A 25,034-nucleotide genomic window follows, 5' to 3' on the forward strand; every position below is an offset into this window, starting at 1 on the left:
TGTAACTGCATACCCAGCGCAATGACTATACCCCATTGCACTCCAAAACTACCCGTTACAAACCTCTTTTCCTTGCTAGCGTCAATTTTTGCTTACTTTTACTTTTGACATTGCTCCTCTTTTTCGCAGGTATAATCAGTAAAACTAGGTTGGACACCAAAAAGTTATCGGTTTAATCTGAGACTATTTTATAATAATTCCAATTTTGTATGGCTAGTCTCTTTTAAAAGGTTTGTAATGTTAACACTATTGACTTCGGTGGAAAGGTTAAATCCTGCGCCTTAAAAATTTTGCGCTGCTTTGCTTTGTGGGCACCGCCTTAATAAACTTCAATCATAACACTATGCGACAGTCAAAATCGGGATGGGATGAAACCAACGGGAAATGTTATATCGGTCAAAAACAAGTTATACGTGGCCCGGCGTTTCACTGGGTCACGTCTAGGAATCGAGATGTATCGATTTGAAGTTAGTATCTATCATATAAGGGAAATTGTCACCTTTGGTGGTCTTTTTTTTGACATAACTCGAGAACCACTAGTCCGATTTTGCTCAAACAAATTAAAAAAAATTAAAAATTACAATTCCGATATAACTTTCCCCGGTAATTTGAACCCTTCCCGATCACTGACCCATACCATTTGTCTCACAGTGTAATTGATCCCTATGAAACCCTGTATTTATTAATAAAATTTATACAGGTAGCTAAAATAAAGGAATGCACATAGATAACGAACATTCATTGTATTGTGAAAACCACAATTTCCTCTTAATTGATAAAGCAGTGTTTCCATTACGATCCATAAATCAATTTTTTGGAAAAAGAAAATACTGGTTCCATAGAGAACATTTCGTCACCTAAAATGCAAAAATCTGTAACTAACATTATTAACTGAAATACAAAAGGGCGTAACTAACAAATAACTCAAAATTTTGATTCATTATGATGCATTTCATCAAATTAAAATTCCCCACATCGTTTGACGCAAAAACCACCTATTAGTTACGGATCTTTGCATTTGTATTCCTGCACCGTTTTTCGTATTTCGATAGTAACTGAAGAACTTTTTCCAAGTAATGCAATGGATTGTACCCCGCCAGAATTTTCGTGTTCAAAAGAAGAGCAAACGACAGGAAAAGCCGGCAGTTTTTCCCCGCCAACAGCCCCTTTCCCCACAAACGCTGAGATTGCAGTCATAATTTCTGAAAACCATAATTGAGATTATTTAGTTTTTTCAAATAATAATAATAAATTGGCGCTTAGTGTTTGGCTGAGCTTCTCCTCCGGTTTATGGCGTGCGCCTTGAATCTTTCACACAAAGGGGAGGGACGTACAGTTTTACGCCGACTCCGAACGACGTTTGTATTTTTATGAGAAGCTGTGTTTCAATTATATTAAAATTATAATTTAAAAATGCCAAGTCGGAGAGCCTTATCTACATGGTCATTGGGAATTTCTTCTTTAATATCTTTGGAAATCTTTTTTTTATCTTACCTTATTTACAGTTGGCTATTATACATATTTTTGATTTGCAGCTTTATCATTTTCAATTGACGCTTTTAAATTCACTTTCGCATTTAAAATTGACGATTCTCATTTTCAATTGACACTTTCGCAATTACAACCGGAAATGGCATAGTTCGGTACAGAGTATTCTTCTGTGCATCTTTTTGTTTGGGACACCTAAAATACAGGTCGCGAGCTACTAGGCGCCCGCGAACAACCGGTTGGACAGCACTGATGTAGAGTATCCGGCGTTGTTCGGGGTAAACAAATAAAAATATAAAACAGTTAAAAAGATTTTCAATTTACCATAAATTAAGGGAGATATAAACTATTTTTATACCTTTCATGAGCATGAAATGGTATTATAACTTTGGTCCGATGTTTGTAAGTACCAGAACAAGAAGAGATAGACCCATTAAAATGTATACTTAAATGATCAGAATGTCGAGCTGAGTCGATTTAGCCATGTCCGTCTGTCTGTCTGTCTGTCTGTCCGTCTGTTCCCTGCAGGGAAACCGCGGACTAGTGAATCAAATTTCTAGTTCCGTACTAGGTCTTTATCGCCAAAAAGGGACTAGTCCGATAGGAACTAGATCGCCACCAGTCCAAAATCGGCGAAAAGTGGTACTTTTAAGAAACTAATTTTTTCAGTTTTTTTCACTAGAAATCTATATCTAAAGTGACGAATTTAGAAATGGTTCGGAACTATAGAAAAAGGGATGCAGAACGAACTAGATCCTATTTGTCGAATTTAGAACTATTTCGGAACTATCGAATAAGGGATGCAGCGGTGGGCTTGTTTACTTTACATAGATATGTGTTCGGCGGCTTTTTCGTTCAAATACGCTTCTATTCTGTGCTTCGCAGATGCTATTTCATAGTTTGGTAATACAAAACAAAGCTTTGTGTTAACATATTAACATCTTGGGGCCTACTGGAATCTAACCAATAACAGCGAGCACCTCTGCAAAGTCAGCTACAGCCAAAGGTATGTACCACAGGGTTTGTATGCAATCTAGTCTCTCAGTTTTCGAGATATCCAGATGAAATTTGGTAGGTGGGTGTATTTTTATAATGTATTAATCATTTGTCGGAACCGGAAGAATCGGACCACTACAACATATAGCTCCCATACAACTGATTGTTCAGATATGAGATTTTTCGTTACAAATTCTCAAGTAGCACAAAAGTCAAAAATGCACCAAAATATTTTGTGTATTTTTTGCATCGGCGTGATATACATTTTCAATATAAAAAATATGCCATTTCTAGGCGCAGTTTTTGAACAGTTTATTTCGATTCAGTGTAAAGGTTATACCGCTTTTTCGTGTATTATTTACACCTACCGTAATTTTTTTTTACTGATTTTCGGTATATATATTATGCCAGTGGTATACAAGTTTTCTTGTTTCTAGAACATAAAATAAACTCCGTTGGTGTAAAATACGTACTCATAATTGGCTCAAATCATACACCATAATGGTAAATCATTTACATCATATTCTAGCGTAAATATATTCCCATGAGTGTGAAGAGTACGAAATGATTCGAGGAATATAATTTACTAATAATCAAATTTAAAATTAACTCAGACATAAAATTTACACCGAAGCTCTTTTTTAATCTGCACAACTTAGAATTATTTTTATAAATCTCAGTATTCATAATATGCAGACATGAAAATCGCGAATATATATGAATGTGAGTTCCTAATTTAAAAACGAGGTACATTCTGTCGAGTGAATTTCGGTCCTACTCCCTCTAAAAATCGAGCGCCTCAAAATTTATGAGGATTTGAAGATTTTAAATAAATCTGGAAAAAGTTATATTTTGAAAGTAGTGATTTTTTGGCCATTTTTAATTTTCTAAGAGATGCGCTGTTTAAAACAGGGTCGAAAATATCCATAAAGTGGCATAGTTGAGCCAATGTACATAATGAAATTGTTAAATTACCTAAATAGTAGTCATACAGCTTTAATATGGCGGCCAGCCGAGTTTCAGGATTAGGCTAAGTTTACAACCTAGCGTATTAGCGTAACGAGAATACATAAAAATCGCTACTAGCCATCATTTACACAGTCGTTCGTGTTTATCGCTGTGAAAGCAAATGAAAAATATGCCTTTTGTAAAGTGAATAGCTTTTCTCATATTTAAAGCCATACATACATACATACATACATATATGTACATGTGTACATAATAAATCAAAACAGCTCTTCTACTGCTATTACATACAATACAATATGCTTAGGTTTCAGCATGAATTGTCAAAAGGTTATAGAAACAAATAAAAAGTCTCCCTAAGTGTTTTAAGTTTAGCAAAATCATACACGATTAACTAGTTATAATAGGGCAGTTCACGATGAATAGCATTTGCCAACTTTACACCTAAAACCGTGAACTTCCCTATTATAAATAGGTTTGTTCCATACGCTTTCCGGGCACAAGTGTCAAAAATGTGTCAACCCGTGCTAAAAGTGCCCAGAGCTTGAGGAACGCAAAAAACCACTTTTCGTGCCCGGAATCAAGAAATCAGTTGTAAACAATGATTTTATGTTTATTTATCTTATATATGTAGCTAATAAAATTAGCAAATACCTACATTTCTGAACCTTTTGTGCTATTTTCCATTTCTGTATTTTACAAAATTTGCTATCGGATGTAAACAAACAACAGCTGTTATTTGAAATTGACTTCTTGCACATTTCTGCCAAGAAAGAAAGTCCGGGCTGTTTCGGGCACGAAGAAGAAGACATTTACGATCCAAAAGTGGAAGGTATGCGCTCTCTATTACTCATTTTTCTAGCGTGAGGAAAGCTTTGTGGACAGTTTGGGCACCCGCGGGTAGCCGCAGGCCCGTGTGGAAAAAACCTAATATTTAATCGTGTATAATTTTGCTACACTTTAAACACTTTCTGCTTTTTAATCGATAGCGATTATGCTGGCGAAGGAGTCACTATATTGGCTACGACTTCCATACAAAATAAGCTAATAGCTTAAATTTCTCGTCAAATAATACACGCCTAATTTTGATCGAGCGATATCCATCGCATCGCGTAACGCCATTACTCTAGGTTGTAAACATAGCTTTACCTTCAAAATACTTTGAAAATATGGTCGTCGTCGAAAACTTACACTGATTCTTGAGTTAGGTACAAAATATTTACCAAGGCAAAAGAACGGTATATTTATTTTGCCTTAGACGTAGAAATATTCACAATTTACACCATTCAATTGTTGCCACTGCAGTTATTTTTACGTTCCAAAAATCCTACCAAATCAGTTTCCAAACAACCAATTTTTGTATCATCCGAACATGATATTTTATTTCGTTTCATATTTGCTTTATGTAAAAATTTAATCTTTGAGGTTAATTCAATTTATATCAATTATCTTATGTCTAAAAAGTAAAAGAAAATGCAATAGATGCATATAGCATTTAGTACACATTAGAGCTTTTCAACATCAGCAACTTTTTATAATCGCTAATCGACAATTTTTTTTTTTTAATTTTTACAAACGAACACTACGCTACAACAGTACAATGCAATCCTACAAGTAACCAGTTCCGTGTCTGAACTCAGTCAATACAGAAGACCCCTAAACAATTTTGTCTACCGAAGGAAAATAAAACTACCAATTTGACCAAAATGGTAAGGCTGATGGCAACACTACTTGTGGAATGTTTAATAGCTCATATCAGTGTTGCCAAATATGAGCTTTTCCTACCAAAACTGGTAGGTTTTTTCCATTTAGTAGGTTGGTAGGCTATATTGGATTTTGGTAGGTGAATGTCTATACGTAGTTAATTTGTTTTTATTGTACTAGCTGTATTTTGGTTTTTCTAAATGTTATGTCGGCATTAAAAATATATTAAAAACTTAAATACCATTTTGGTAGGTTTTGGTTGAGTTTGGTAGGAAGTTTTGGTAGGAAACAAAATTTGTCCATGGCAACACTGGCTCATATTCAAACTGGTGGTGTATTAAGTACACACACACTAGCTTTGTTTCTTTACTTTTGTAGCAGATAAGTATCAGGAAGACGAACGGGAAAAATTACAAAATTTAGTGGTTGTTCTCACTTGCCTAGTTATCAGGTTATGTGGTTATAATTTTTATTCTGTTTACAAAAATCAAATAAAAAGAAAATTCCCCCTTTCCCACTCCATAGCACCTGCAGTATAAGTTTGCACCAAAAAAATTGTATACCATTAGAATTAGAAAAAAAGGGTGAACAACGTCCACTTCTTCGTTTCTTGCTAGCTTAACGGGCCGTATTCTGCACTTATGCCTGAAATTCACGACTATTTTCACTAAAATCACACTTTTCCACAGTTTCCAGATTTTCTTTATTAATTATTACAAATCATATTTTCACAATTTAAAGCAATTAAAACACATTTCCTATAGAAAAATGAAGTATTAATACAATTGACTCTTCTGACATTTTCTTTCATCCTTCTCTTCGGCTTTGTTTATTTTTACACGATAAATTTATTCTATTATTCTTTACGGCTAATACCATGTTCAGACCGCCATCGAAAACTTGTTTTCGTTGCTAAGACTGGTTTTCGACCTAAAACCTTGTAAAATCTGTCAAACGAAAACCAGTTTTCACTGAAAACTACTTGAAAACTCTCGTTCCACTCATTTCAATCGGTGTCTTCACTTGTTTTTTAGATATATTTATCGAAGTGTAAGTCATATTTTATCATCTCTAATATGCTAGTTGGGATTTATTGCCAATTGGCTGGCCAAATTAAAATATAAATAAACGACAAAGGTTCCTAATAATAAGAAAATGAAAGAAAAATATTTTGGTTTTGTTTTTTCTTAGCAAAACTGTAAACAAAGGATGAAAGAATTGTCAACGAAAACTCCAGCCGGTGCGAACAGCTTACAGCACACAATCCCAAAACTCGTTTTCAAAGTATTTTCGTTGTCGGTCCGAACATGGTATAACACTATCTTATGCAAATTCGCCTTGCTAGTGATAAATATCTGTAAAGAAACAAAGCTCCTGTGTGGTGTATTCAATATTCATTTTTTGGTGAATTCTTTGGACAATTGTCAATTGCCCACAGAAATTATCAGGAATTGCGGAAAGAGGTAATTTTGTAAACAAACATTCTTATTATATTATCAAGAGATAATTGCTATTTTTTCTTATTTTTCAGATATCCAGCTTATAGGCAGAGTCAGCAGCATACGTGGCGATTTTCGGGAAAAAGTTTTCGTAGCGTTTTTGATGTTTTTTGGTTTTGTTGACATCGTCTTCAACCTCTTCATAGTGATTTTTTAGCGACTTGATGTGTTTTCTGCAGCGATTTAAACTATAAATTTTGATTTATTACGAATATATGATATAAATGAAGTGCTTTGTGATTTGAACAAGTTTGTGCGTTGGTTTGGGTTGCAAAGAGGCGTAAATTTGCGTGGAAAGTGGGTGCACTTTTGTGGTCAGAAAAAATCGAACTGTGCTGATGCTACGTGGTTGCAAAACACTTTCATTTTTATTCAGTTTCAGTTATTATATTTGATGATAAATGCCAATATAATCGCACTCAACCTCCACGCATTTTTCGTCTTCTTTGTTTGTTTTCATTCTTAGGTTTTGTACTTAAAATGACGATATGTATACTAAACCCTACCCTGTTTATTTATGTATTTATCATTAAGAATTTTCCATTAAAATAGATACAGTTCAGTGTCTAACAAAATACATATGTATGTATAAAAACGGAGATAATAAAATGAATTTTTTTAACTTAAGTGTTGTTTTTTTTTATTTGAATGAAGTAATAAAATGTATACGGGGTTACAAAGTGTGAATTAAAGGAAAGAATACGCCTTTTTTAGCATTAAAAAACTGGTTATTCTGCCCACATTCCGGATCATATGGATGTAAACAAACAAGTTTACATTTTATATCATCTGCGGAATATTCCTTCAGTATCTCCATTTCAATGGCTGCGGAATAAATATTTAAATGGCGAGATGAGAAGGGACTGGTATTAAAATCGGCATATCGCCGAATGCTTAATCACATTTGTCAACGTTGAGTAATTTGTGAACCAAATTAAAAGAGTGGTGCATTTTAGGAGCTGGTGCAGTTTTCGTACTAATCTCAATGAATCAATAGTACCAAAACGTTAAAGGCAGAATTTTGATTTGAGAAGAAGTACTGGCGGGATGACAAATACACCAAAATATTATTTTTTTTAATCTTAACACATATGTACCAAAATTCAGAAATATACACCAGTGTGCTACTTGAGTTTTCCTTTTATGCAGCTAAGAACATGAAATTTTGCAATACTTCCACCCATTATCAACAGAGAACTTAGAGTGAAAATTACAAAGATCGGGTCACTATAACCTATAGCTCCCGTACTACTGATTGTTCAGATATAAGATTTTTCGTTATAACTCCTCCATTTAAGTAGCTAGTAACATGAAATTGTGAACTGTTGTCACTCATTATCAGAAGAATACTATCAGAGAAAATGGCGAAGATCGGGTCACTATAACCTATAGCCTCCATACAACTGATTGTTCAGATATGAGATTTTTTGCCATAACTTCTCCATTTATGCAGCTAGGAACATGAAAATTCTCACCGTTTTTACTCATTATTAACAGAATATTTACAGTGAAAATAACAAAGATCGGGTCACTATAACATATATCTCCCATTCAACTGATTGTTCAGTTATGAGAATTTTCGTTATGACTCCTCGATTTATGCAGCTAGGAGCATGAAATTTTGCAATACTTCCAACGATTATCAACAGAATTCTTACAGTGAAAATAACAAAGATCGGGTCTTTTTTACATATAGCTCCCATACAACTGATTGTTCAGATATGAGAATCTTTGTTATAATTTCTAAATATATGCAGCTAGAAACATGATATTTCGCACTATTTTTACTCATTATCGACAGACAGTCTACAGTAAAATTAACAAAGATCGGGTCACTGTAACTTATATATTGTCTCCATATAACTGATTGTTCAGATATGGGGTTTCAATGCAAAACTAATTTATTTGGACAGCTAAAACCGATAAATTTCGNGCTGCTCTTACTTGTTCTTATATAATTTAAGGCCTCCTTTTGAACAATACTTTAATTTTTGTGCGGTTAGAAGCATAAATACTATTCGGACATCCCACTCGCAAGCATTCTCCATATAAGCACATGTCAAAGGGAAGTCTCAGGGAATATTGAGGACTTTTAAACATAGTATGTGCAGTAATAAACCTTTTCGAAGTTTTTTACCAATTGGTCCCCGAGGAGTACTTTTGGGTTGTGTGCAGCATTTTCGTTTTGCGCGCACGGCAACACTAACTGTGGAGAGTTTCGCCTCATGATTACAAAAAGTTCTTTTCGAGGATAAAATATATGTAATTATGTGTTATTTATGGACAAAATGTAGGTGAAGTGTAACATCAATGCCTAATTAAGAAGAATATCAATAGTGGAGAACAGAATTAACGCTTGTGTTTCTATAAACTGAAAAAACTCAAATCCTAGTTATTGTACTGAATGGATTTTTCTTAAATGTAAACTTAAAATTAAAAAAATATCAATTGTAAGATTATATTTTTATGAAAAAACCTGAATTTTTTGTTATTTTGTGAATTTATCAAGTACAATTCTAAAACTCCGAATATATTTAAGTTTTTATTCAAAAAACAAAAAAAAAGTGTTTTGTATAGTTATAGAGACTCCAATTCCTGCCAGCGCATCTGTCAAGACAGCTCATTAAGCACACCCAAGGTTGAGCGACCATTACCCGGAGCTCCTCAGAAATACTTAATATCGATTTGATCAAAGTATAGAATGTCACAAATATGAATCATAAATACATACAATAGTAATTGCTATGATTTGCTACCGTATAAATTCAGGACATGCGTTTGCTTGGAGACTCCGTTGGCTAGAGTGGTCATAACTCAGCCCCATTACCCGGAGCTGCTCCAACATGATGAATAGATTTAAATGAGTCTTACATGCCACTGCCTCTGACTACAAGCTGTATTCTGTATGAAATTCACTAAGAGAAAACAGCTTTTCCTGCAAATCCTGTAAAACCTGCAAATCGTGAAGCATCTGGAACGCAACTTTTACGTAAATTTGGTTTCGGTACTAGCGTTGTCAATATTTAACAGTTCATTATTATTTACGGTGTAATATAACCAGTTAAACACCAAACTATGATGATCTGTATTAGTATCCATAGTAATAGAGAATAATTTGTAATTTTTTACACTTCTGTAATTAATTTCGGTCACTATTATACAGTCATGTCATGTGCCACTCTGCCATAGCACGGTTGTTGCTCCCTTTCATACCACAGTAATTTTGTATACAACTCTGAATCGACAAATTTCATGCTCCTTCTCATTATCAACCCTGATCAGATTTTACCCCCGAGGAGTACTCAAAAAGGTTTATTACTGTATATACTGTGCTTTTAAATTTAAATGAAAGGTACGGCTATGGAATGTGCCGTGGTACCTTTTGCAAACTCACTAATATTTACATCGCTATAAGCGCCTACTTTATTTATGTCTTCACACTATATTTCGAAGTCATGTGACTTATCGTTCCTAAGTTATAGGTGATTAAAATTTTACGTCTGTAAGATGTTCCACGCCTCCTTTTACAAACTTTTTATATATATATGGATACTTTACTGTAAACGACTATCATAGATCTGCCTTCACACCAAATTTAAAAGTCGTGTGACTTACGGTTCCGAAGTTATTGCAGATTAAAAGTTTCACTCCTATGGGAGGTGCCAGTGCCCCTTATACAAACTCATTCATATATACCTTACTATAAGCGCCTACCCAGGATATGTCTTCATACCAAATTTCATTTATGTGACGTATGATTTCGAAGTTATGGCTGATTAAAAATTTCACACCCATAGGAAGTGCCACGCCTCTTTTTTTTATGTATGTGAACACACCAAATTTCAAAGTCATGTGACTTACGGTTTCGAAGTTATAGCTGATTAAAAATGTCGCGCCTATGGGAGGTGCCACGCCCCCCTATCAGATCCCATTTTTTTATACCCCAAGTTACGTCCGAGGCCACTCTCTATACACCAGTTAAAGCCCCAGTAGTTCCGGAGATTAGTGAGTTCAAACATACAAACAGACAAACAATTTACAGTTTTATTATAGTATAGAAGATAGATAGATACCCTCCAGTACTGCTGGAGTCAATCGCTACATTTGAACCGCTACTGCACCGACTCCTAGGTAAGTAGCTACTCTATTAACCCGTGGTAGTGCACATGGTAATGCAGAGTCGAACTAGTCGTAAGGAGAATAGCGAAAAACTTCGACAGAGGGCGCCCATAAATCACGCAAGTGATTACTTTAGTAACTCCCGGTAGTGCAGAGAGAGCCGATGGTGACTACCGCCTAGGGCATTGCCTTGTAAAAGTAATCGATGAAATACACTGCAAGTCGTCGGTCGGTAATTGACGGTGTTTATCAGGTAGCTACTGATTCAGCAGTCCTGTAGTCACTCCCATCTACTACAGGGTAGATATATTTTTGAAATAAAAATACTTCACCTTGTACACCAAACATTTCTTTAAACCATCTTGCGCAGCAGTTTGTTGATCTTATCTTCACGGTTACCGAAATCACCAACCTCAACGAAGTGATTAGCATTCTTGCGCCAGCCACCGGTTGGTGTTGAGCTTGAATGGCCACAGGAAGTTGGAAGCTTACTTGAAGTGGGATCCAACAGTCAATATTTCGTGCGCCAAATAATCAACGCACTGAATATCGTGCGCTTTGCGCAATTTGCGTTCGATTACAAAGTTGTCAGAGATTGGGACACGTTGATGGTTGTGCTTGACAATTCCACGTTTGTAGATCAATTCACGAACTGATTTAAGATTTGGATAACCCCATGTGATATAGGGTTCGGCAATGCGTAGCATATTAATGGTTCAATTTGATGAACAAACCGTCGTTAATGCGGCGAAAACGGAACAACAGTAAAACTTTACGCACTTTTGGTGCAATTTTGTTGATACCGCGGATACAGATCACAAAAGCCAATTTGTCTTCAGCAGGCAAGTAGAATGAGCCGCGTTTCTTTGCCAGACGGCGCAACTTATTCTCACGGCATCCATCACGGATATTTTGCTCGATATTTCTCAGCATGCACCAAGTTTTCACGTTTGCGGAGTGCAATCACGGCAGAGCGCTTTAGTTTACGCTTGATCAGGGTAGCACGTTTGCTGACCTGTTTCTTTCTGAACTTCAGCTACGACTCGGGGACAGCCGGTAGCTTCGGGCTTCTTACCGGCCGTGGTGGCAGTGATCTTAACTTGTAACTTAGCACGTTGAGAAGGCGAAAAAAAGTTCGCCAAATGTTTGGAGCACATCTTAAATAACGCCACTCGATTTATAACATTTCTATTAAACACAATTTCATTTAATTAAATACTTTTTTAATACATAGATATGCTGCAACCATGCACTTACTTTCCCAAATTTCATCTTGCTTGTCGGAATAATTTTCCAAATGTGCCTGCGCTGCTACTTCATACTAATAACTTCATTTTCCAACTGCGCCTTCTTTGTTGCCTCAACATATCCTAAAGACATAAAATTTACATTAAACAATAGAAATCGCAAAAATTAGCAAATAAAATACTAACTTCATTTTGTTTTGTTGTCAAATTTCTGAGAAATGTGAATTCACCACGATGCAATACAGAAAGAACAATTTTAGGTAAAACTATTATTCAGGGGCAATGTGTAGAGCGTCCCGAGTAGCAAAATTAATTTGTATCGAATATCACATTGAACTGGTTCTAATACATTTTTTAATATTATAAATCAGAGTACATACATAATATGGTATTTCTTTCAAAAATTAATGCACTATTTCCCCTCTGGAAACTTTATCCCCATAAAAGACTTCACCACAGTTTTTTTTACTGGATATACTGAGCTTCCAAGTATTTTTAAAGTAAACGAGAGAAGCAAATAAAAACGAGATTGCTTTGCTTTTATTTTGTAAATTGAATGGGCACTGCTTTAGTTGTTCAAATCTGATATAACAAGCATTTCAAAGGGAGTTTTTCAAGTAAATTTGCAATAAGTTTACCTCTACAGGGATAAAATAAATTTTTATATAAAACGCTTATTTAAAGTTTTTAAAAGCAAATATTTTATAAGTGTTTGACGCGTATATTTATAGATCATTTTACTTCAAAGAATAAATGCAACTGTAGAAAACGCGAAACAAATGTGGGGGCTTCACCAAAAAGGAGAGATATGCTCTCTTTCATACAATTTTCTTCGATAATGGGCTAGATTTCGAATTTACAATGAATGTATAGCATATTGGATAACGACGGCTCCGTTATGCTACAGAATGGCCAAGTTAAAAAAAAAAAACCATTTGTATTACGTACTCCTCGCTACTTGTAAAGAATTTACCATCTTTAACCATACAGGGCATTACTATCAAATACGAGTCCGTTGTTACTAGCTTAGGGTTTAAATTAAATTCATACCTTGGATGTAAAGACCATATTAACTATATTCTAAGCAAAATCTACTTTATTTTAAGAAAATTATGGTACACAGCCGACTTCATTCCTTTAAATGTGAAACTGAAATTGGTGAGAATTCTCATAATTCCATTGATATCGTTTGGTGGGCTCTTGTATGGAAATATGGATTGTGAATCACAGAAAAAGCTGCAACTGGCTCCGAACAATTGTGCACGATATATCTTTTCGAAGCGCAAATTTGAGCACATATCGGAGTTTTCTTTTAAGATAATGGGCTGCAGTCTTACTAATTTCCTTAATTATCGCAACCTTGATTTCCTAAATCAATTAATTTATAAAATGCAACCATAATACCTCTTCAGAAATTTATGTTTCGCGAATTCAGACAGGACTTGCAACCTCATTGTTCCACGCTGTAAATATCTCTCGTCATCTAGAACGTTCTTTGTCAGTGCGATCAAACTATGGAACTCATTACCGAATGTCGTTAAAAATGAACGCAATACAGCGCGCTTTAAATTTGCCTTAATGGAGTTTTTTGCAATAGAAAACACACTTCTCTAACTCTGTTTACTTTAACTATATTTATAAATACTTATGCATGTATATGTTCTCCTACTTTATTTCTCACTAAATTAAATATCTATATATATAAAACAAAGTCATGTTAGTTACACCATTTATAACTCAAAAACGGCTGGACAGATTTTTATGATATTTGTTTCTTGAATTTGTCTACCTTCCGAATAGCAGAAGAACTATTAAAACAACCGCTAGGTGGCGCTGGAGTCGAGTTATTAGTAAAACCCGTATTTATGGTCCGATTCGCCTCATATTTGAGATGTGTATTGACAATAGGGAAAACAATACCACTGCAACAAAAAAAAGCCGCCAGATGGCGTAGGAGTCGAATGTTTACTAAAAATCGTGTTTGTGGTCCGATTCGCCTCATATTCGAGATATGTATTGACAATAGGGAAAACAATACCATTACAAAAAAGAGCCTCCAGGTGGCGATGGAGTCGAGTTATTACTAAAAATCGGGTTTATGGTCCGATTATCCTCAGATTCAAAATATGTATCGATAACAGGAATAATAATATGTATATGTAACTAAAAATCGTGTTTATGCTCGAATTTATTTCATTATCGTAATATGTATATGAATTCACATGCCGATGGTCCTCTGCAATAGCGACGCAACTCAAAATTAAAAAAAATTATATCCCTTTTTACTTTTAAGAGGCTCATGTCTCTAATCCTTGGCTAACCCATATCTAATCCTAACTAAAGGAAGTAGTGGAAGCGTTCATGGTAAAATTTTTCAACTTGGTAAGAAAATATAAATCAATCACATATTCATGGAGAAAAATTGGAGCTTTTGGATAAGGGGCGTGGCACCTCATATACAACCCAATTTTTCACACTGTATATCTCTGGAAATGTTCATGGTGGAGTACTGGAACTTGGTATGGAGGTACTATGTATATGAAATCAATCGCATACTCTTGAGAAAAATTTGAGCTATTGTAAAAGCGCGTGGGCCCTCCCATACAATACAAATTTTTCATACTGCATTTCTCTGGAAGTGTTCATGGTACAGCACTGGAACTGGGTGCGGAGATATATGAAATCAATCGCATACTCATGTGGAAAAATTCGGACTATTTGAAAAGGGAGCGTGGCACCTCCCATATAAACCGAATTTTCACCGAACACCGAAGGGTTCATGCTAGAGTACTGGAACTTGGTATGGGGATACTATGTGTATGAAATCAATCGCATACTCTTGAGAAAAATTGGAGAAATTTTTGAATTTGGTACGGAAATATATCAAATCAATCACATACTCATGGAGAAAAGTAGGCTCTTTGAAAAGAGGGCATGGCAAAGTACAAACGTACTGACTTTTCCTTATCTTTGAATGTGTATATAATACTCCTTTAGGTATGTTTGTGAGTGAAATCCTAAATGGATGGAGGGATTTCAAAAAAGTTGTGTGTGTGTGTTTGAGTGAGTCTCTGGATAGTTTAGTTTCACAATTTAACCCGCCAGTTGGCGCTGGAGTTGAGTTATTACTAAAAATCTTTTTTTTTTTAAGATCCGATTTGACGAATATTCAAAACATGTATTGGAAACGGTAAAGGAAGTCCAATTGCAAAAAAGTGATGTGAGGTGATGCTAAGCTCGAGTTATTACTAAAAACCGACAAGTGAGAAAAGGTGCCGTGAATGTCAGACTAAATCGACCTNCAACTTGGTAAGAAAATATAAATCAATCACATATTCATGGAGAAAAATTGGAGCTTTTGGATAAGGGGCGTGGCACCTCATATACAACCCAATTTTTCACACTGTATATCTCTGGAAATGTTCATGGTGGAGTACTGGAACTTGGTATGGAGGTACTATGTATATGAAATCAATCGCATACTCTTGAGAAAAATTTGAGCTATTGTAAAAGCGCGTGGGCCCTCCCATACAATACAAATTTTTCATACTGCATTTCTCTGGAAGTGTTCATGGTACAGCACTGGAACTGGGTGCGGAGATATATGAAATCAATCGCATACTCATGTGGAAAAATTCGGACTATTTGAAAAGGGAGCGTGGCACCTCCCATATAAACCGAATTTTCACCGAACACCGAAGGGTTCATGCTAGAGTACTGGAACTTGGTATGGGGATACTATGTGTATGAAATCAATCGCATACTCTTGAGAAAAATTGGAGAAATTTTTGAATTTGGTACGGAAATATATCAAATCAATCACATACTCATGGAGAAAAGTAGGCTCTTTGAAAAGAGGGCATGGCAAAGTACAAACGTACTGACTTTTCCTTATCTTTGAATGTGTATATAATACTCCTTTAGGTATGTTTGTGAGTGAAATCCTAAATGGATGGAGGGATTTCAAAAAAGTTGTGTGTGTGTGTTTGAGTGAGTCTCTGGATAGTTTAGTTTCACAATTTAACCCGCCAGTTGGCGCTGGAGTTGAGTTATTACTAAAAATCTTTTTTTTTTTAAGATCCGATTTGACGAATATTCAAAACATGTATTGGAAACGGTAAAGGAAGTCCAATTGCAAAAAAGTGATGTGAGGTGATGCTAAGCTCGAGTTATTACTAAAAACCGACAAGTGAGAAAAGGTGCCGTGAATGTCAGACTAAATCGACCTGTTGCACCATTGAGTATATCGAACTCTCGTGTAATACGATTGGCCTAATGGATGTGGTTTGCCAATATTATTATGCGTTAAAGCTTCATTCGGACATACCAGGGTTGATTTGTGCAGTGGTAAATCTCAAACCACTACCTGTCGAAATACCTTAAAAGCCAGTTTAATAAAAGCAATTTAATGAAGATTTATTTTTTTAATTGAATTTAACATAGAACCTGACAGAAAAAAATAATTTTTCACTTAAATTGCTTTTGTGAAACTGGCTTTTAAGGTATTTCATCTCAGTCTATACGCATCCATTTNTGGACATAACACTTTCGTTAGTTTATTTAAGGCGGCAAACGACCAGCAAACCATAATCTTAGCCGATAAATTTGGCAATGGAAATCATGGACTGTTGGAGAAAATGTTGGACCAAAACGATTAAATTAAAAATCTAATTATGGGCGGGACGAAGTTCGCCGGGTCGGCTAGTAAGATATAAATGATAATAATAGTTGTAACTAATGTATTTACTTATAATGAAATATTGAATTATACAAAGATATATTTCCAAATGTCGATGTACTTTAAGAGACAATAGTCTTACTTGTGCAAAATAAACTAAAATTGAAAATTGAATTGAAAATTTTTATCGAGCAGAAGGTGAGATGAGAGATTCGTTTTCCAATTATTTAAGAATTTTTAATTAAGCCCAATGTTGAAATTACCGCTAGCTCTTCTTCTGTCTTGAGCAAAAATTGTATAGCTGTACCGATTACTGGTAGTTCAATACAACAAAATATAAATTTCATTGATTCCGGACAGCTTCCGTCTAATGACCTGTCAAATGCTCTTTTCTACATTTCTGAACCAGGTCTATCCTGAATCTGTATGTAGCCTCGAATGCTTTCGCTTTATTATGAAGGTCCTCCTCTGAAATATAGTGCAGTCCTAAATTGGGATTATTCTCGCATTAAAGATGTTATTTCGTGTTTCCGGGAAGAAAATGCGTTTTTCTCGCCATTATGGGGTCACAAAGAACGCATTTTCTTCCATTGGACTGCATGAATAAAAATTAAGCAATTGCTTTTTATTGAAATTTAATATTTTTCATTGTAGAACGTAATAACAGAAACATTATAAAAGAAACATTGCACCTTGGAGAAAAATTGAACAACTTTCTGTCAAGTGTCGAAAGATAATTTCGCAAGCTTTTTCTTACATACCTACTAGAGCCGTTTCAAGTTCTGTTGTTTAAGATTTAGGTTTGGAGATCATACCCAGCACCTTAATAGTTTACCGTTGTATGGTTATCGCTTGCCAAAGTTTGTCCTCGCGGTATTAAGGAAACTCCTTTCAGACAAATCCAGCCCCAAACCCAGAAGTAATTATCTCAGTTAGAAATTCCGATACTAAAGCCGGTCCACACTCTAAGAAGGTAAATCTGTTCGAGAAAAACCTATTATGCTCCCGTCAAGGTCACCCTTCTCAGGTTTCCGCATGCTAGATTATATCCTGGTGCTGCCAAGATAAAAACACTACTTAGCACATGCACAAATTCAAGAAATTGTCTGCTAACGTCGTCCAAGATACTATGAGAGATAACCATTGCTAACAGAATCTTTCAAGAGCATAATGTACTCTCATATCTAGCATATCAGTAAGTACAATTTCTGTTACAGATGATTTAAGGTTGGAAAACATACCTAGCACCCTGATAGTTTTTACCATTGTATCGCAGTCGCTTGCCAGAGTTGGTCTTGGTGGTGACAAGGAAATCATTGTCAGCTATATGTAGCCTTTACCAGGATCAGTTGCCCAAGTTAAAGTGTTGATTGTTAGACCCAGCTCGAGAACTAAGAGAGACAACTTTTTTAAAGAGAAACTCTCCAGCTGCAGAAATAGAAATCTCGCATGAGTTCTTGCATGCTACAGGCAGTCTAACCGCTAATATCCAGTATATGGCTGTCACTTTCCAGAGATTGTCATGACAATTTGTAAGAAAAAAGTTACCAGCAACAGGATTGGCTTCTCCAAGTGGGACTTGAGTGGGACCAGTTCAGGTCTGGTAAAAAGTATCTCAATTAAGGAAATTTTCCCAAAACCAAAAGTGATTTTCTCAAAGGGAAACTATTATTCTGGGGCCCGTCCAGGCTTTTAGAAGATAAAATTGTTTCAGGACAACCTATCCTGTGCCCTTCAAGGTTACTCTTTTAAAGCTGTCGCATGAAAGATAGGGTGCATTCATAAATGCAAAGCATCAGTGTCTTTTAGTTCTAAACCGCATTTGGAGAAAAAGTCTAACTTGCGCAACCTAGTTGAAAACTAGCATCTAACCTAAGTTGCGCACATTTGCAATTGCAATCTACTTAGATTTAGAAATAAAAGAGACTGATGCTTTTTATTTTGACGTTTTGGAATGCAGCCATACTGTCCTGGTGCTGCCAACGTAAACGTACTATACGAAATCTAACTAGCACCTGTAGTGGGATTCACTACGCTATTTTAACTACACTTGTTATCGTTAAGTCAACTAAACGACAAATTTACCGATTTATCGATTCAGTAAACGTTTTGTAACAACACTCGCTAGCGTAAAATCAGCTGTTGTTGTTAAGTACACGTCGTCTAGTTTGGTGTTGCTAGCGAAAATAAAAAGTTCTCCAGTACATAAATAAATAATAAATATTATGAAAATATGTCGTTTGAATACGTCGGTTATAGTTTATCGGAACGTGAGCAGCAGTTAAACGTGTCGGGTGTAAATCGGCGTATGTTGCGAAGTGCGGACAACCCGTTTGAACTGGCTCCAACAGAGTTCCGGAAATTATACAGGCTAGGACCAAACTTGGCAGCCGATCTAGTTCAATGGTTGGAAATACATTTAAAAGGATCTAGAATAACTGCAATATCAGCTGAAAAGCAGGTTCGGCACTAGATATTTCGACTATCGACTGCACGCACATTTCTATTTTGGCTCCGAAAAATAATGAGGAGGCGTACGTTAATTACCATGGCTACCACTCATTGAATGTACAAATGGTAAGCAAATCCTAGTGAAGAACATTATTATTACATAATTACCACCGCGACATATATTTGGTATAGATATGCGACCCAAATTTGAAGATTTTAAACGTAAACGCAAAGTATCCGGGAGCACGACATGACTCCTATATTTCGAGCTCCTCTGCAGTGCGACAAGTCATGCAGCGAGCCTTTGAAAACGGAAACCGCAACATGTTTTTAATCGGTAATTCTTTTTGTTAATTTGTTTTAAAATGTTGTACTAAAAAAAGTTTATCTAAGGTGACTCTGGATATCCGTTAGAGCCATGGCTCATGACGCCTTTACCCAACCAGCCAGAAGGGTCTCCAAAATTTCGCTACAATGAAGCGCTCTGCAAGGCACGGAACCCTATTGAGCGACTTTTTGGCGTCCTTAAAGGAACTTGGCGATGCTTATCGCAACAAAGGGTTCTATTATATGACCCCGCTTTCGCTGGTAAAGTCGTCAACGCGTGTGCAGCTCTTCACAACCTTCGGTTGAGTGAACAGCAAATTAACGACCAGATTTATAATTTTTCTACAGACATTGAGGATTCAGACAGAATTTTCGGAAGCCCAAGTCCATCATCTTCCACTGCAAAACGCATACAAGAAAGATTAATAGCAAACTTGTTTTCTTAAAACTTTCCAAAGAAATTTTTTAACTATATTCCTAAAGAATTTTTAAAAATTAAAGTTTACAATCAAATATTTTTCAGTAGGTATATCATTTATTAAAAATGTAGATATCACCCGCTCTTATCCTCTTAATTTTATATTACAAACTTTAAAAAAAAGTTTTGACCTCTGCCATTTGATCCTCAGTTATTATGTACAATTTCCCCCCTGAATCAAAATATGTGGTCAGATGTGAAGAACGTCGAAACGTTTTCGATATATAGCAAAAATTCGGTTAAAGTGCGCTCACTTAATTTAGATTTTTTAGGACGTAGTTGACCAATTTCAATATTTCTTTTTATATTAGTGAAGCTTATTAAAAGAAATTTCGAAATTGGTCAACTGTGACCTAAAAATTTTAAATTAAGTGAGTGGACTTCTTCCAGACCTCAAATAACTGATATTTGGCTATATCTCGATATTTGGATTCAGGGGGGAAATTGCACATAAAAAATTGTGGTCAATTAAAGGAAAACATTTTAATGGATTGTTTATAATAAAGAGGAAAATGAAAACTCAAATAAAAGTTTATTAATACATTTCAAAACATAACCATACGACTTACACGGTGGTATAAATATCATGAGATAGACTTATTATTAATGAGTTTCTTATCAACCACAGCGACTGCATATGTACCCTTGTGGTCGGCTGATTAAGCTAAGTGACATTTTGAATAGTTTTGGCTGTTTTTCATTTGTTTATTTAATGTTTATATTTTTTTTTTATAAAAGTTTAACACCTTTCCTAGCGAGCACCACATAAATCCACATTTCAAATTTCGTACAAAGATTATGAAAATTCGACAAACTTTAACATTTGCATCCAAAAATTCTAAACTTTTTATTTAGAATTTTTATAAAATTTTTACGGATGCAGTTTTGTTGCTCATTAAATTCTAGGAGTTAAAGAGCAAACTTCAACACGCTAGAAAATCGCGTACTTCATTAATAAATAACTAAAATTAAGGAGAATATTTTAAACTAAGTGTTAAATAAAAATATTGAATTTAAAAATATTCAGTTACAATTGAAGAGAAAAATAAAATAAATACTAAAAAGTAATCCATTCAGTCTTGAGTTTAAAAATAAGTTATCAATTCAATTTGATTGATAATGGTATTGAGAATATTTATACATAGTTGACAATTGCAATTGGGGCCGGGCCGGCAACGATGCATGTTCGTAATCGAAATAAAATTGACGCAAAATGTAGTGAATATTCGCGAGTTGTCCACAAAGGCTAGAAATTATATTTTCACGTTTTTTTGTTGCAGAATGAACCAAAGTTTTATAAAAAATTAGCGGAAAAATATTAGAATAAAATTGTTTGCAAATATTGTGAAAAATTGTCTGTGACAATACTTTTTTCCAGCAGTGTAAATAAAAGTTTCAAAAATTCACAAATTACACAAAAATTAATCACACTTAAAAAAGTTTCATCAAAATTTCAAACTTTTCAATCAGAGTCTTAAGAAAAATTTTTAATTCTGATGAAAACTTTTTCAAGTTTGATTAATTTTTTTGTAATTTGTGCAATTTTTGAAACTTTTATTTATGTCGTTTCTTTTATAGATTGAATTAAAAATATAATGAGTATTATTAAAAATAAAGAAACAAAATATCATTTTGATTTCTGGTGCTACATCTTTGACTATAGCTGTATGCCAAAAAACTGCTACTAACTTAGCGTAAATTTTATTTCGACTATGAATATGCCCCATTGATTTTAAAAAATTTACTTAAAAAGAAAATGTTTTTTTGTTTTAAGTTGTTTAACGTTAAGGCCTCAGTAATTACACTGGTCTCCCGATAATTGGAACGCGACTTCTTTACAAGTTCTAACAAATTTATTTTTTCTTAATTAGTTTTAATTTATTTAAAAGAAAAACTTGGTCATATTATAACGAAATCCATATAAAACAAAGTTGTAAACCTTGTACAGGATTTATAAAAATTCGGTAAATTTAAATTTTCATAAATACTGTACAAGGTTTACTATTTTGTTTTATATGGATTTCGTTATAATATGACCAAGTTTTTCTTTTAAATAAATTAAAGTTAATTAAGAAAAAAAAATTTGTCAGAACTTAAAAAGAAGTCGCGTTTCTAATTTTCGGGCAACTAGAGTATATAATGTATTATATACTATAGCAAATTAAATAAATGGGACAAATTCATTTTCTTAACCTAATTTTTAACCTAAATTCCAGTAATGATGGAATATCTGTATCAAGGAAATACCATCTTTTAAGTAGATTTAAAAAAAATTATTGGGGACCGAGTGCCCTTGCCAAATTATTTATAGCATCGGCGCAGGCTTTCTGTCCTTCTCCATATACCCGGAGTTCCCCCGCCAGCTGGAATGGTACCTCCACCAGTCTGGAAAAGCTTTCCGCCAGCATCTACGTATTTAAAAAAATTATTAAAAATTGGAGAATCTTCTAATAACAAATTATTTACCTTCATTGCATCGGCTTGCGTTTGTGCAACTTCCAAAAACTTCTTTTCGGTTTCGCTCTGCTCCTCCTCTCTTTTCCTCTTCAGTGCCCTGCGCGGAGTTCTCATTGTAGGCGTTTTTGGAGTCTCCGGCCGCACTTCAGTTTTTACTTGGTCTTCGGACTCCACCGCTTCACCCTGAAAGACTATCTCCTCACCGTCTTCCAGGGCCAATTGAAGCTCCTAATAACAAGAAAGTGGTTAACAATGGGTCACAAATAATCCAGTTAAAACTTACCAAGTCAAATGGTACATTTTCTCCTACCGACTCGTGGCCCTCAATATAGTGGCTTCCAATAATGGCCACCACGCGCTCCTCCAGCTCCGTTAAAGGAGGCTGTTTCACGGGTCTGTTGCCGGTTGACGCCTGCTGCCTTTTCCGGTCTCGCACTCGAACACTAGTCCTACTTTTCAAATCGCGCCAGACCTACATATGAAAGAATGCACAAAAAGTATTATTAAAAATAAACATATAGAATATTCCATAGAATGTATGTGCATACATATGTATGTCCGTACACACAAAGAACGAGACTGTGCGCAGTAGCAATGCATGGGATCGACTCCACTGTTATGCACCACTTGTATGTAGATATGTATATACATATATGTTTGCAATAAAAGCGATATTATTAAGTTAACAACAAATGTTAGTATGTTTTCACAAATCACAGTTTTCCCGCACAGCACCGGTCTTTTCTTAGTGGGCTTATAACTTACCGTACGCCATTGGTCGATGGACTTTTCAGCTCCTCCGACGGCATTTAGCTTGGAAGCCATCTCCTCCCATTTCTTTTCATGTTCCAGCTTGCCATGCAGCCGATGAAACTTACCTCCGGCCAGCCCCGGAGTTTCTTGGAAGAAGTCTATCATTGCACTCAACTGCTCCGTTGAAGCGCGGTTCCGTTTAGTGGCTGCTTGGCTAGTTGAGGCCATCCTAAAATATAAAAAGAAAAAGTAAAAGTAATTAAATTATAAAGCACGATTATTTTTGCTTGAATTCATTACAATACTTACCTTTTCAAGAACAAACTATTAATTTCTTTGATTTTTTTTCAATTTCCTTTTGTGCTTTTCGCAGATTTGACATTTCGGATAACAGAGGTGCCACTTTTTATCAATTTACATAAATAGCGAAAGTCAGCTGTTTAGTGTCGTTAAAGATAAATTAGTGAATCGAACAATTGTTACTGCAAACAACACAAATATTTAACTAACAACTCGTAAAATCGCGTCGTTAAAAGTTAGTGAATTCCACTACTGAACTGGTTACCCAAGTTAAGATACTGCGTGGTAGTGCCAGTCTGGACACTACGAGAGATAACCGTTGTTAACAGAATCTGTTCAGTGTCAGAAGTGATTATCTCTGATTAATTTTATATGCTAGGGCTTGTCCAGTTTTTATTGGGTGAGAGTATTATTAAAAACTTATTAAGCGCCGGAGTAGATTATCTGTGGAAAAGATCTCTATGCCCGAATCTGTTTTGGCACTTTCGAGAAAACCTCAGTTACAGAGATCTAGCCACGGTCTAGACGTGTTATTGTTATTGTTTTTTTTTGCGTTATGTTGATTTTCACGACATTCATACTGGATATCGAAGAAAATTTTCGAACGTTTATTGGGTAATTTTTTAATATAATTGAAAGAACGAAATTTGTATGTAATTTTAGAAAATATTTTACTTAAAACAAGTTTTCAACCAGTCGATACTTTTTGGAGCTCCCGATACTTACTCAGTACTTGTCAAAAAGTATCGAGTTCTCGATATTACTCAGTACTCAAGAAAAGTTACGATATTCAGTACTCGGTACTCGTATCGTCCTATCACTAGCTCCCTTGAAATGCATGTGTTCGGCTCAAAATTTCAGGGCGAGACGATAACGTAACCATGATTGGACGAAGAGTGTGCAGATAGCATTGCTTCCTGCCATCCCTTCGTTGATTTCATTGGAGGCCCGTTGCTTTTTAACATTTCCATTAATTTGCTCTATAACTCCTTTTTCTTCTCGCAGCCATTGCTTACGCACTGCAAACTGTTTTTAGCTAAAGCGTCTTGCTGCTCCATAGATTCTGTCAGCTTCAGTTGAGCAGCGTGCGTTTGTTGACTCCTAAATAAATAAAAAACATTTAAAATTACAGAAAAATTAAAAATGTTCACTTATATTTTAGTTGAGGTTGACAGCTGCGAAACGCAAAACGAGAGCAAAAGTTCTGTCGAACAGTTTCTATCGAATGCTCGATACAGCACGATACTTCGATATACGTTTTTGCTTGATATTGAATTACAGAAAGCCACCCCTGGTTTGCGTTGTAAATTAAATTCCATGCGAGGACGAGTGTGTTGTGCTAAGCGTGGGTATAATGCATTGCTCACTCCATGTTAGCAGCGCATCGGTCGATCTGCACTGCGGCTGCTGGGCGTCCATGATAATTCAGTCGTTGTCAGAGAACAGCTTTGAGTATGATCGAGCCTTTTTGATCACACTCACTAAAAATCAAGCACAAGCGAACGCCACACTCGGCTACTATGTGTTCGATCGAGATGCATACCCGACAGCTGCTTTGGTTACGAACGTGT

The 25,034-nt window shown here is 35.4% G+C and overlaps 1 protein-coding gene and 2 long non-coding RNA genes across 3 annotated transcripts in view; all 3 read left to right on the plus strand.

The window, feature by feature from the left end:
• Window positions 1-25,034, plus strand: part of LOC108360028 (uncharacterized) — a 165,562-nt gene that overhangs the window by 54,398 nt on the left and 86,130 nt on the right. The gene's annotated exons all lie outside the window — the stretch shown is intronic.
• LOC108360033 (uncharacterized) lies at window positions 5,029-24,547 on the plus strand. Its single transcript, XR_001847037.1, has 3 exons — window positions 5,029-5,159; window positions 17,987-17,989; window positions 24,534-24,547. It is a non-coding gene; the product is annotated as an uncharacterized LOC108360033 (long non-coding RNA).
• LOC108360029 (uncharacterized) lies at window positions 6,440-6,882 on the plus strand. The gene is made up of 2 exons (XR_001847033.1): window positions 6,440-6,617; window positions 6,686-6,882. It is a non-coding gene; the product is annotated as an uncharacterized LOC108360029 (long non-coding RNA).

Source organism: Rhagoletis zephyria, unplaced genomic scaffold, assembly GCF_001687245.7.
Source record: "Rhagoletis zephyria isolate East Lansing unplaced genomic scaffold, Rhagoletis_zephyria_1.1 Rzeph_scaffold_00505, whole genome shotgun sequence".
Taxonomy (NCBI): Eukaryota; Metazoa; Arthropoda; class Insecta; order Diptera; family Tephritidae; genus Rhagoletis; species Rhagoletis zephyria.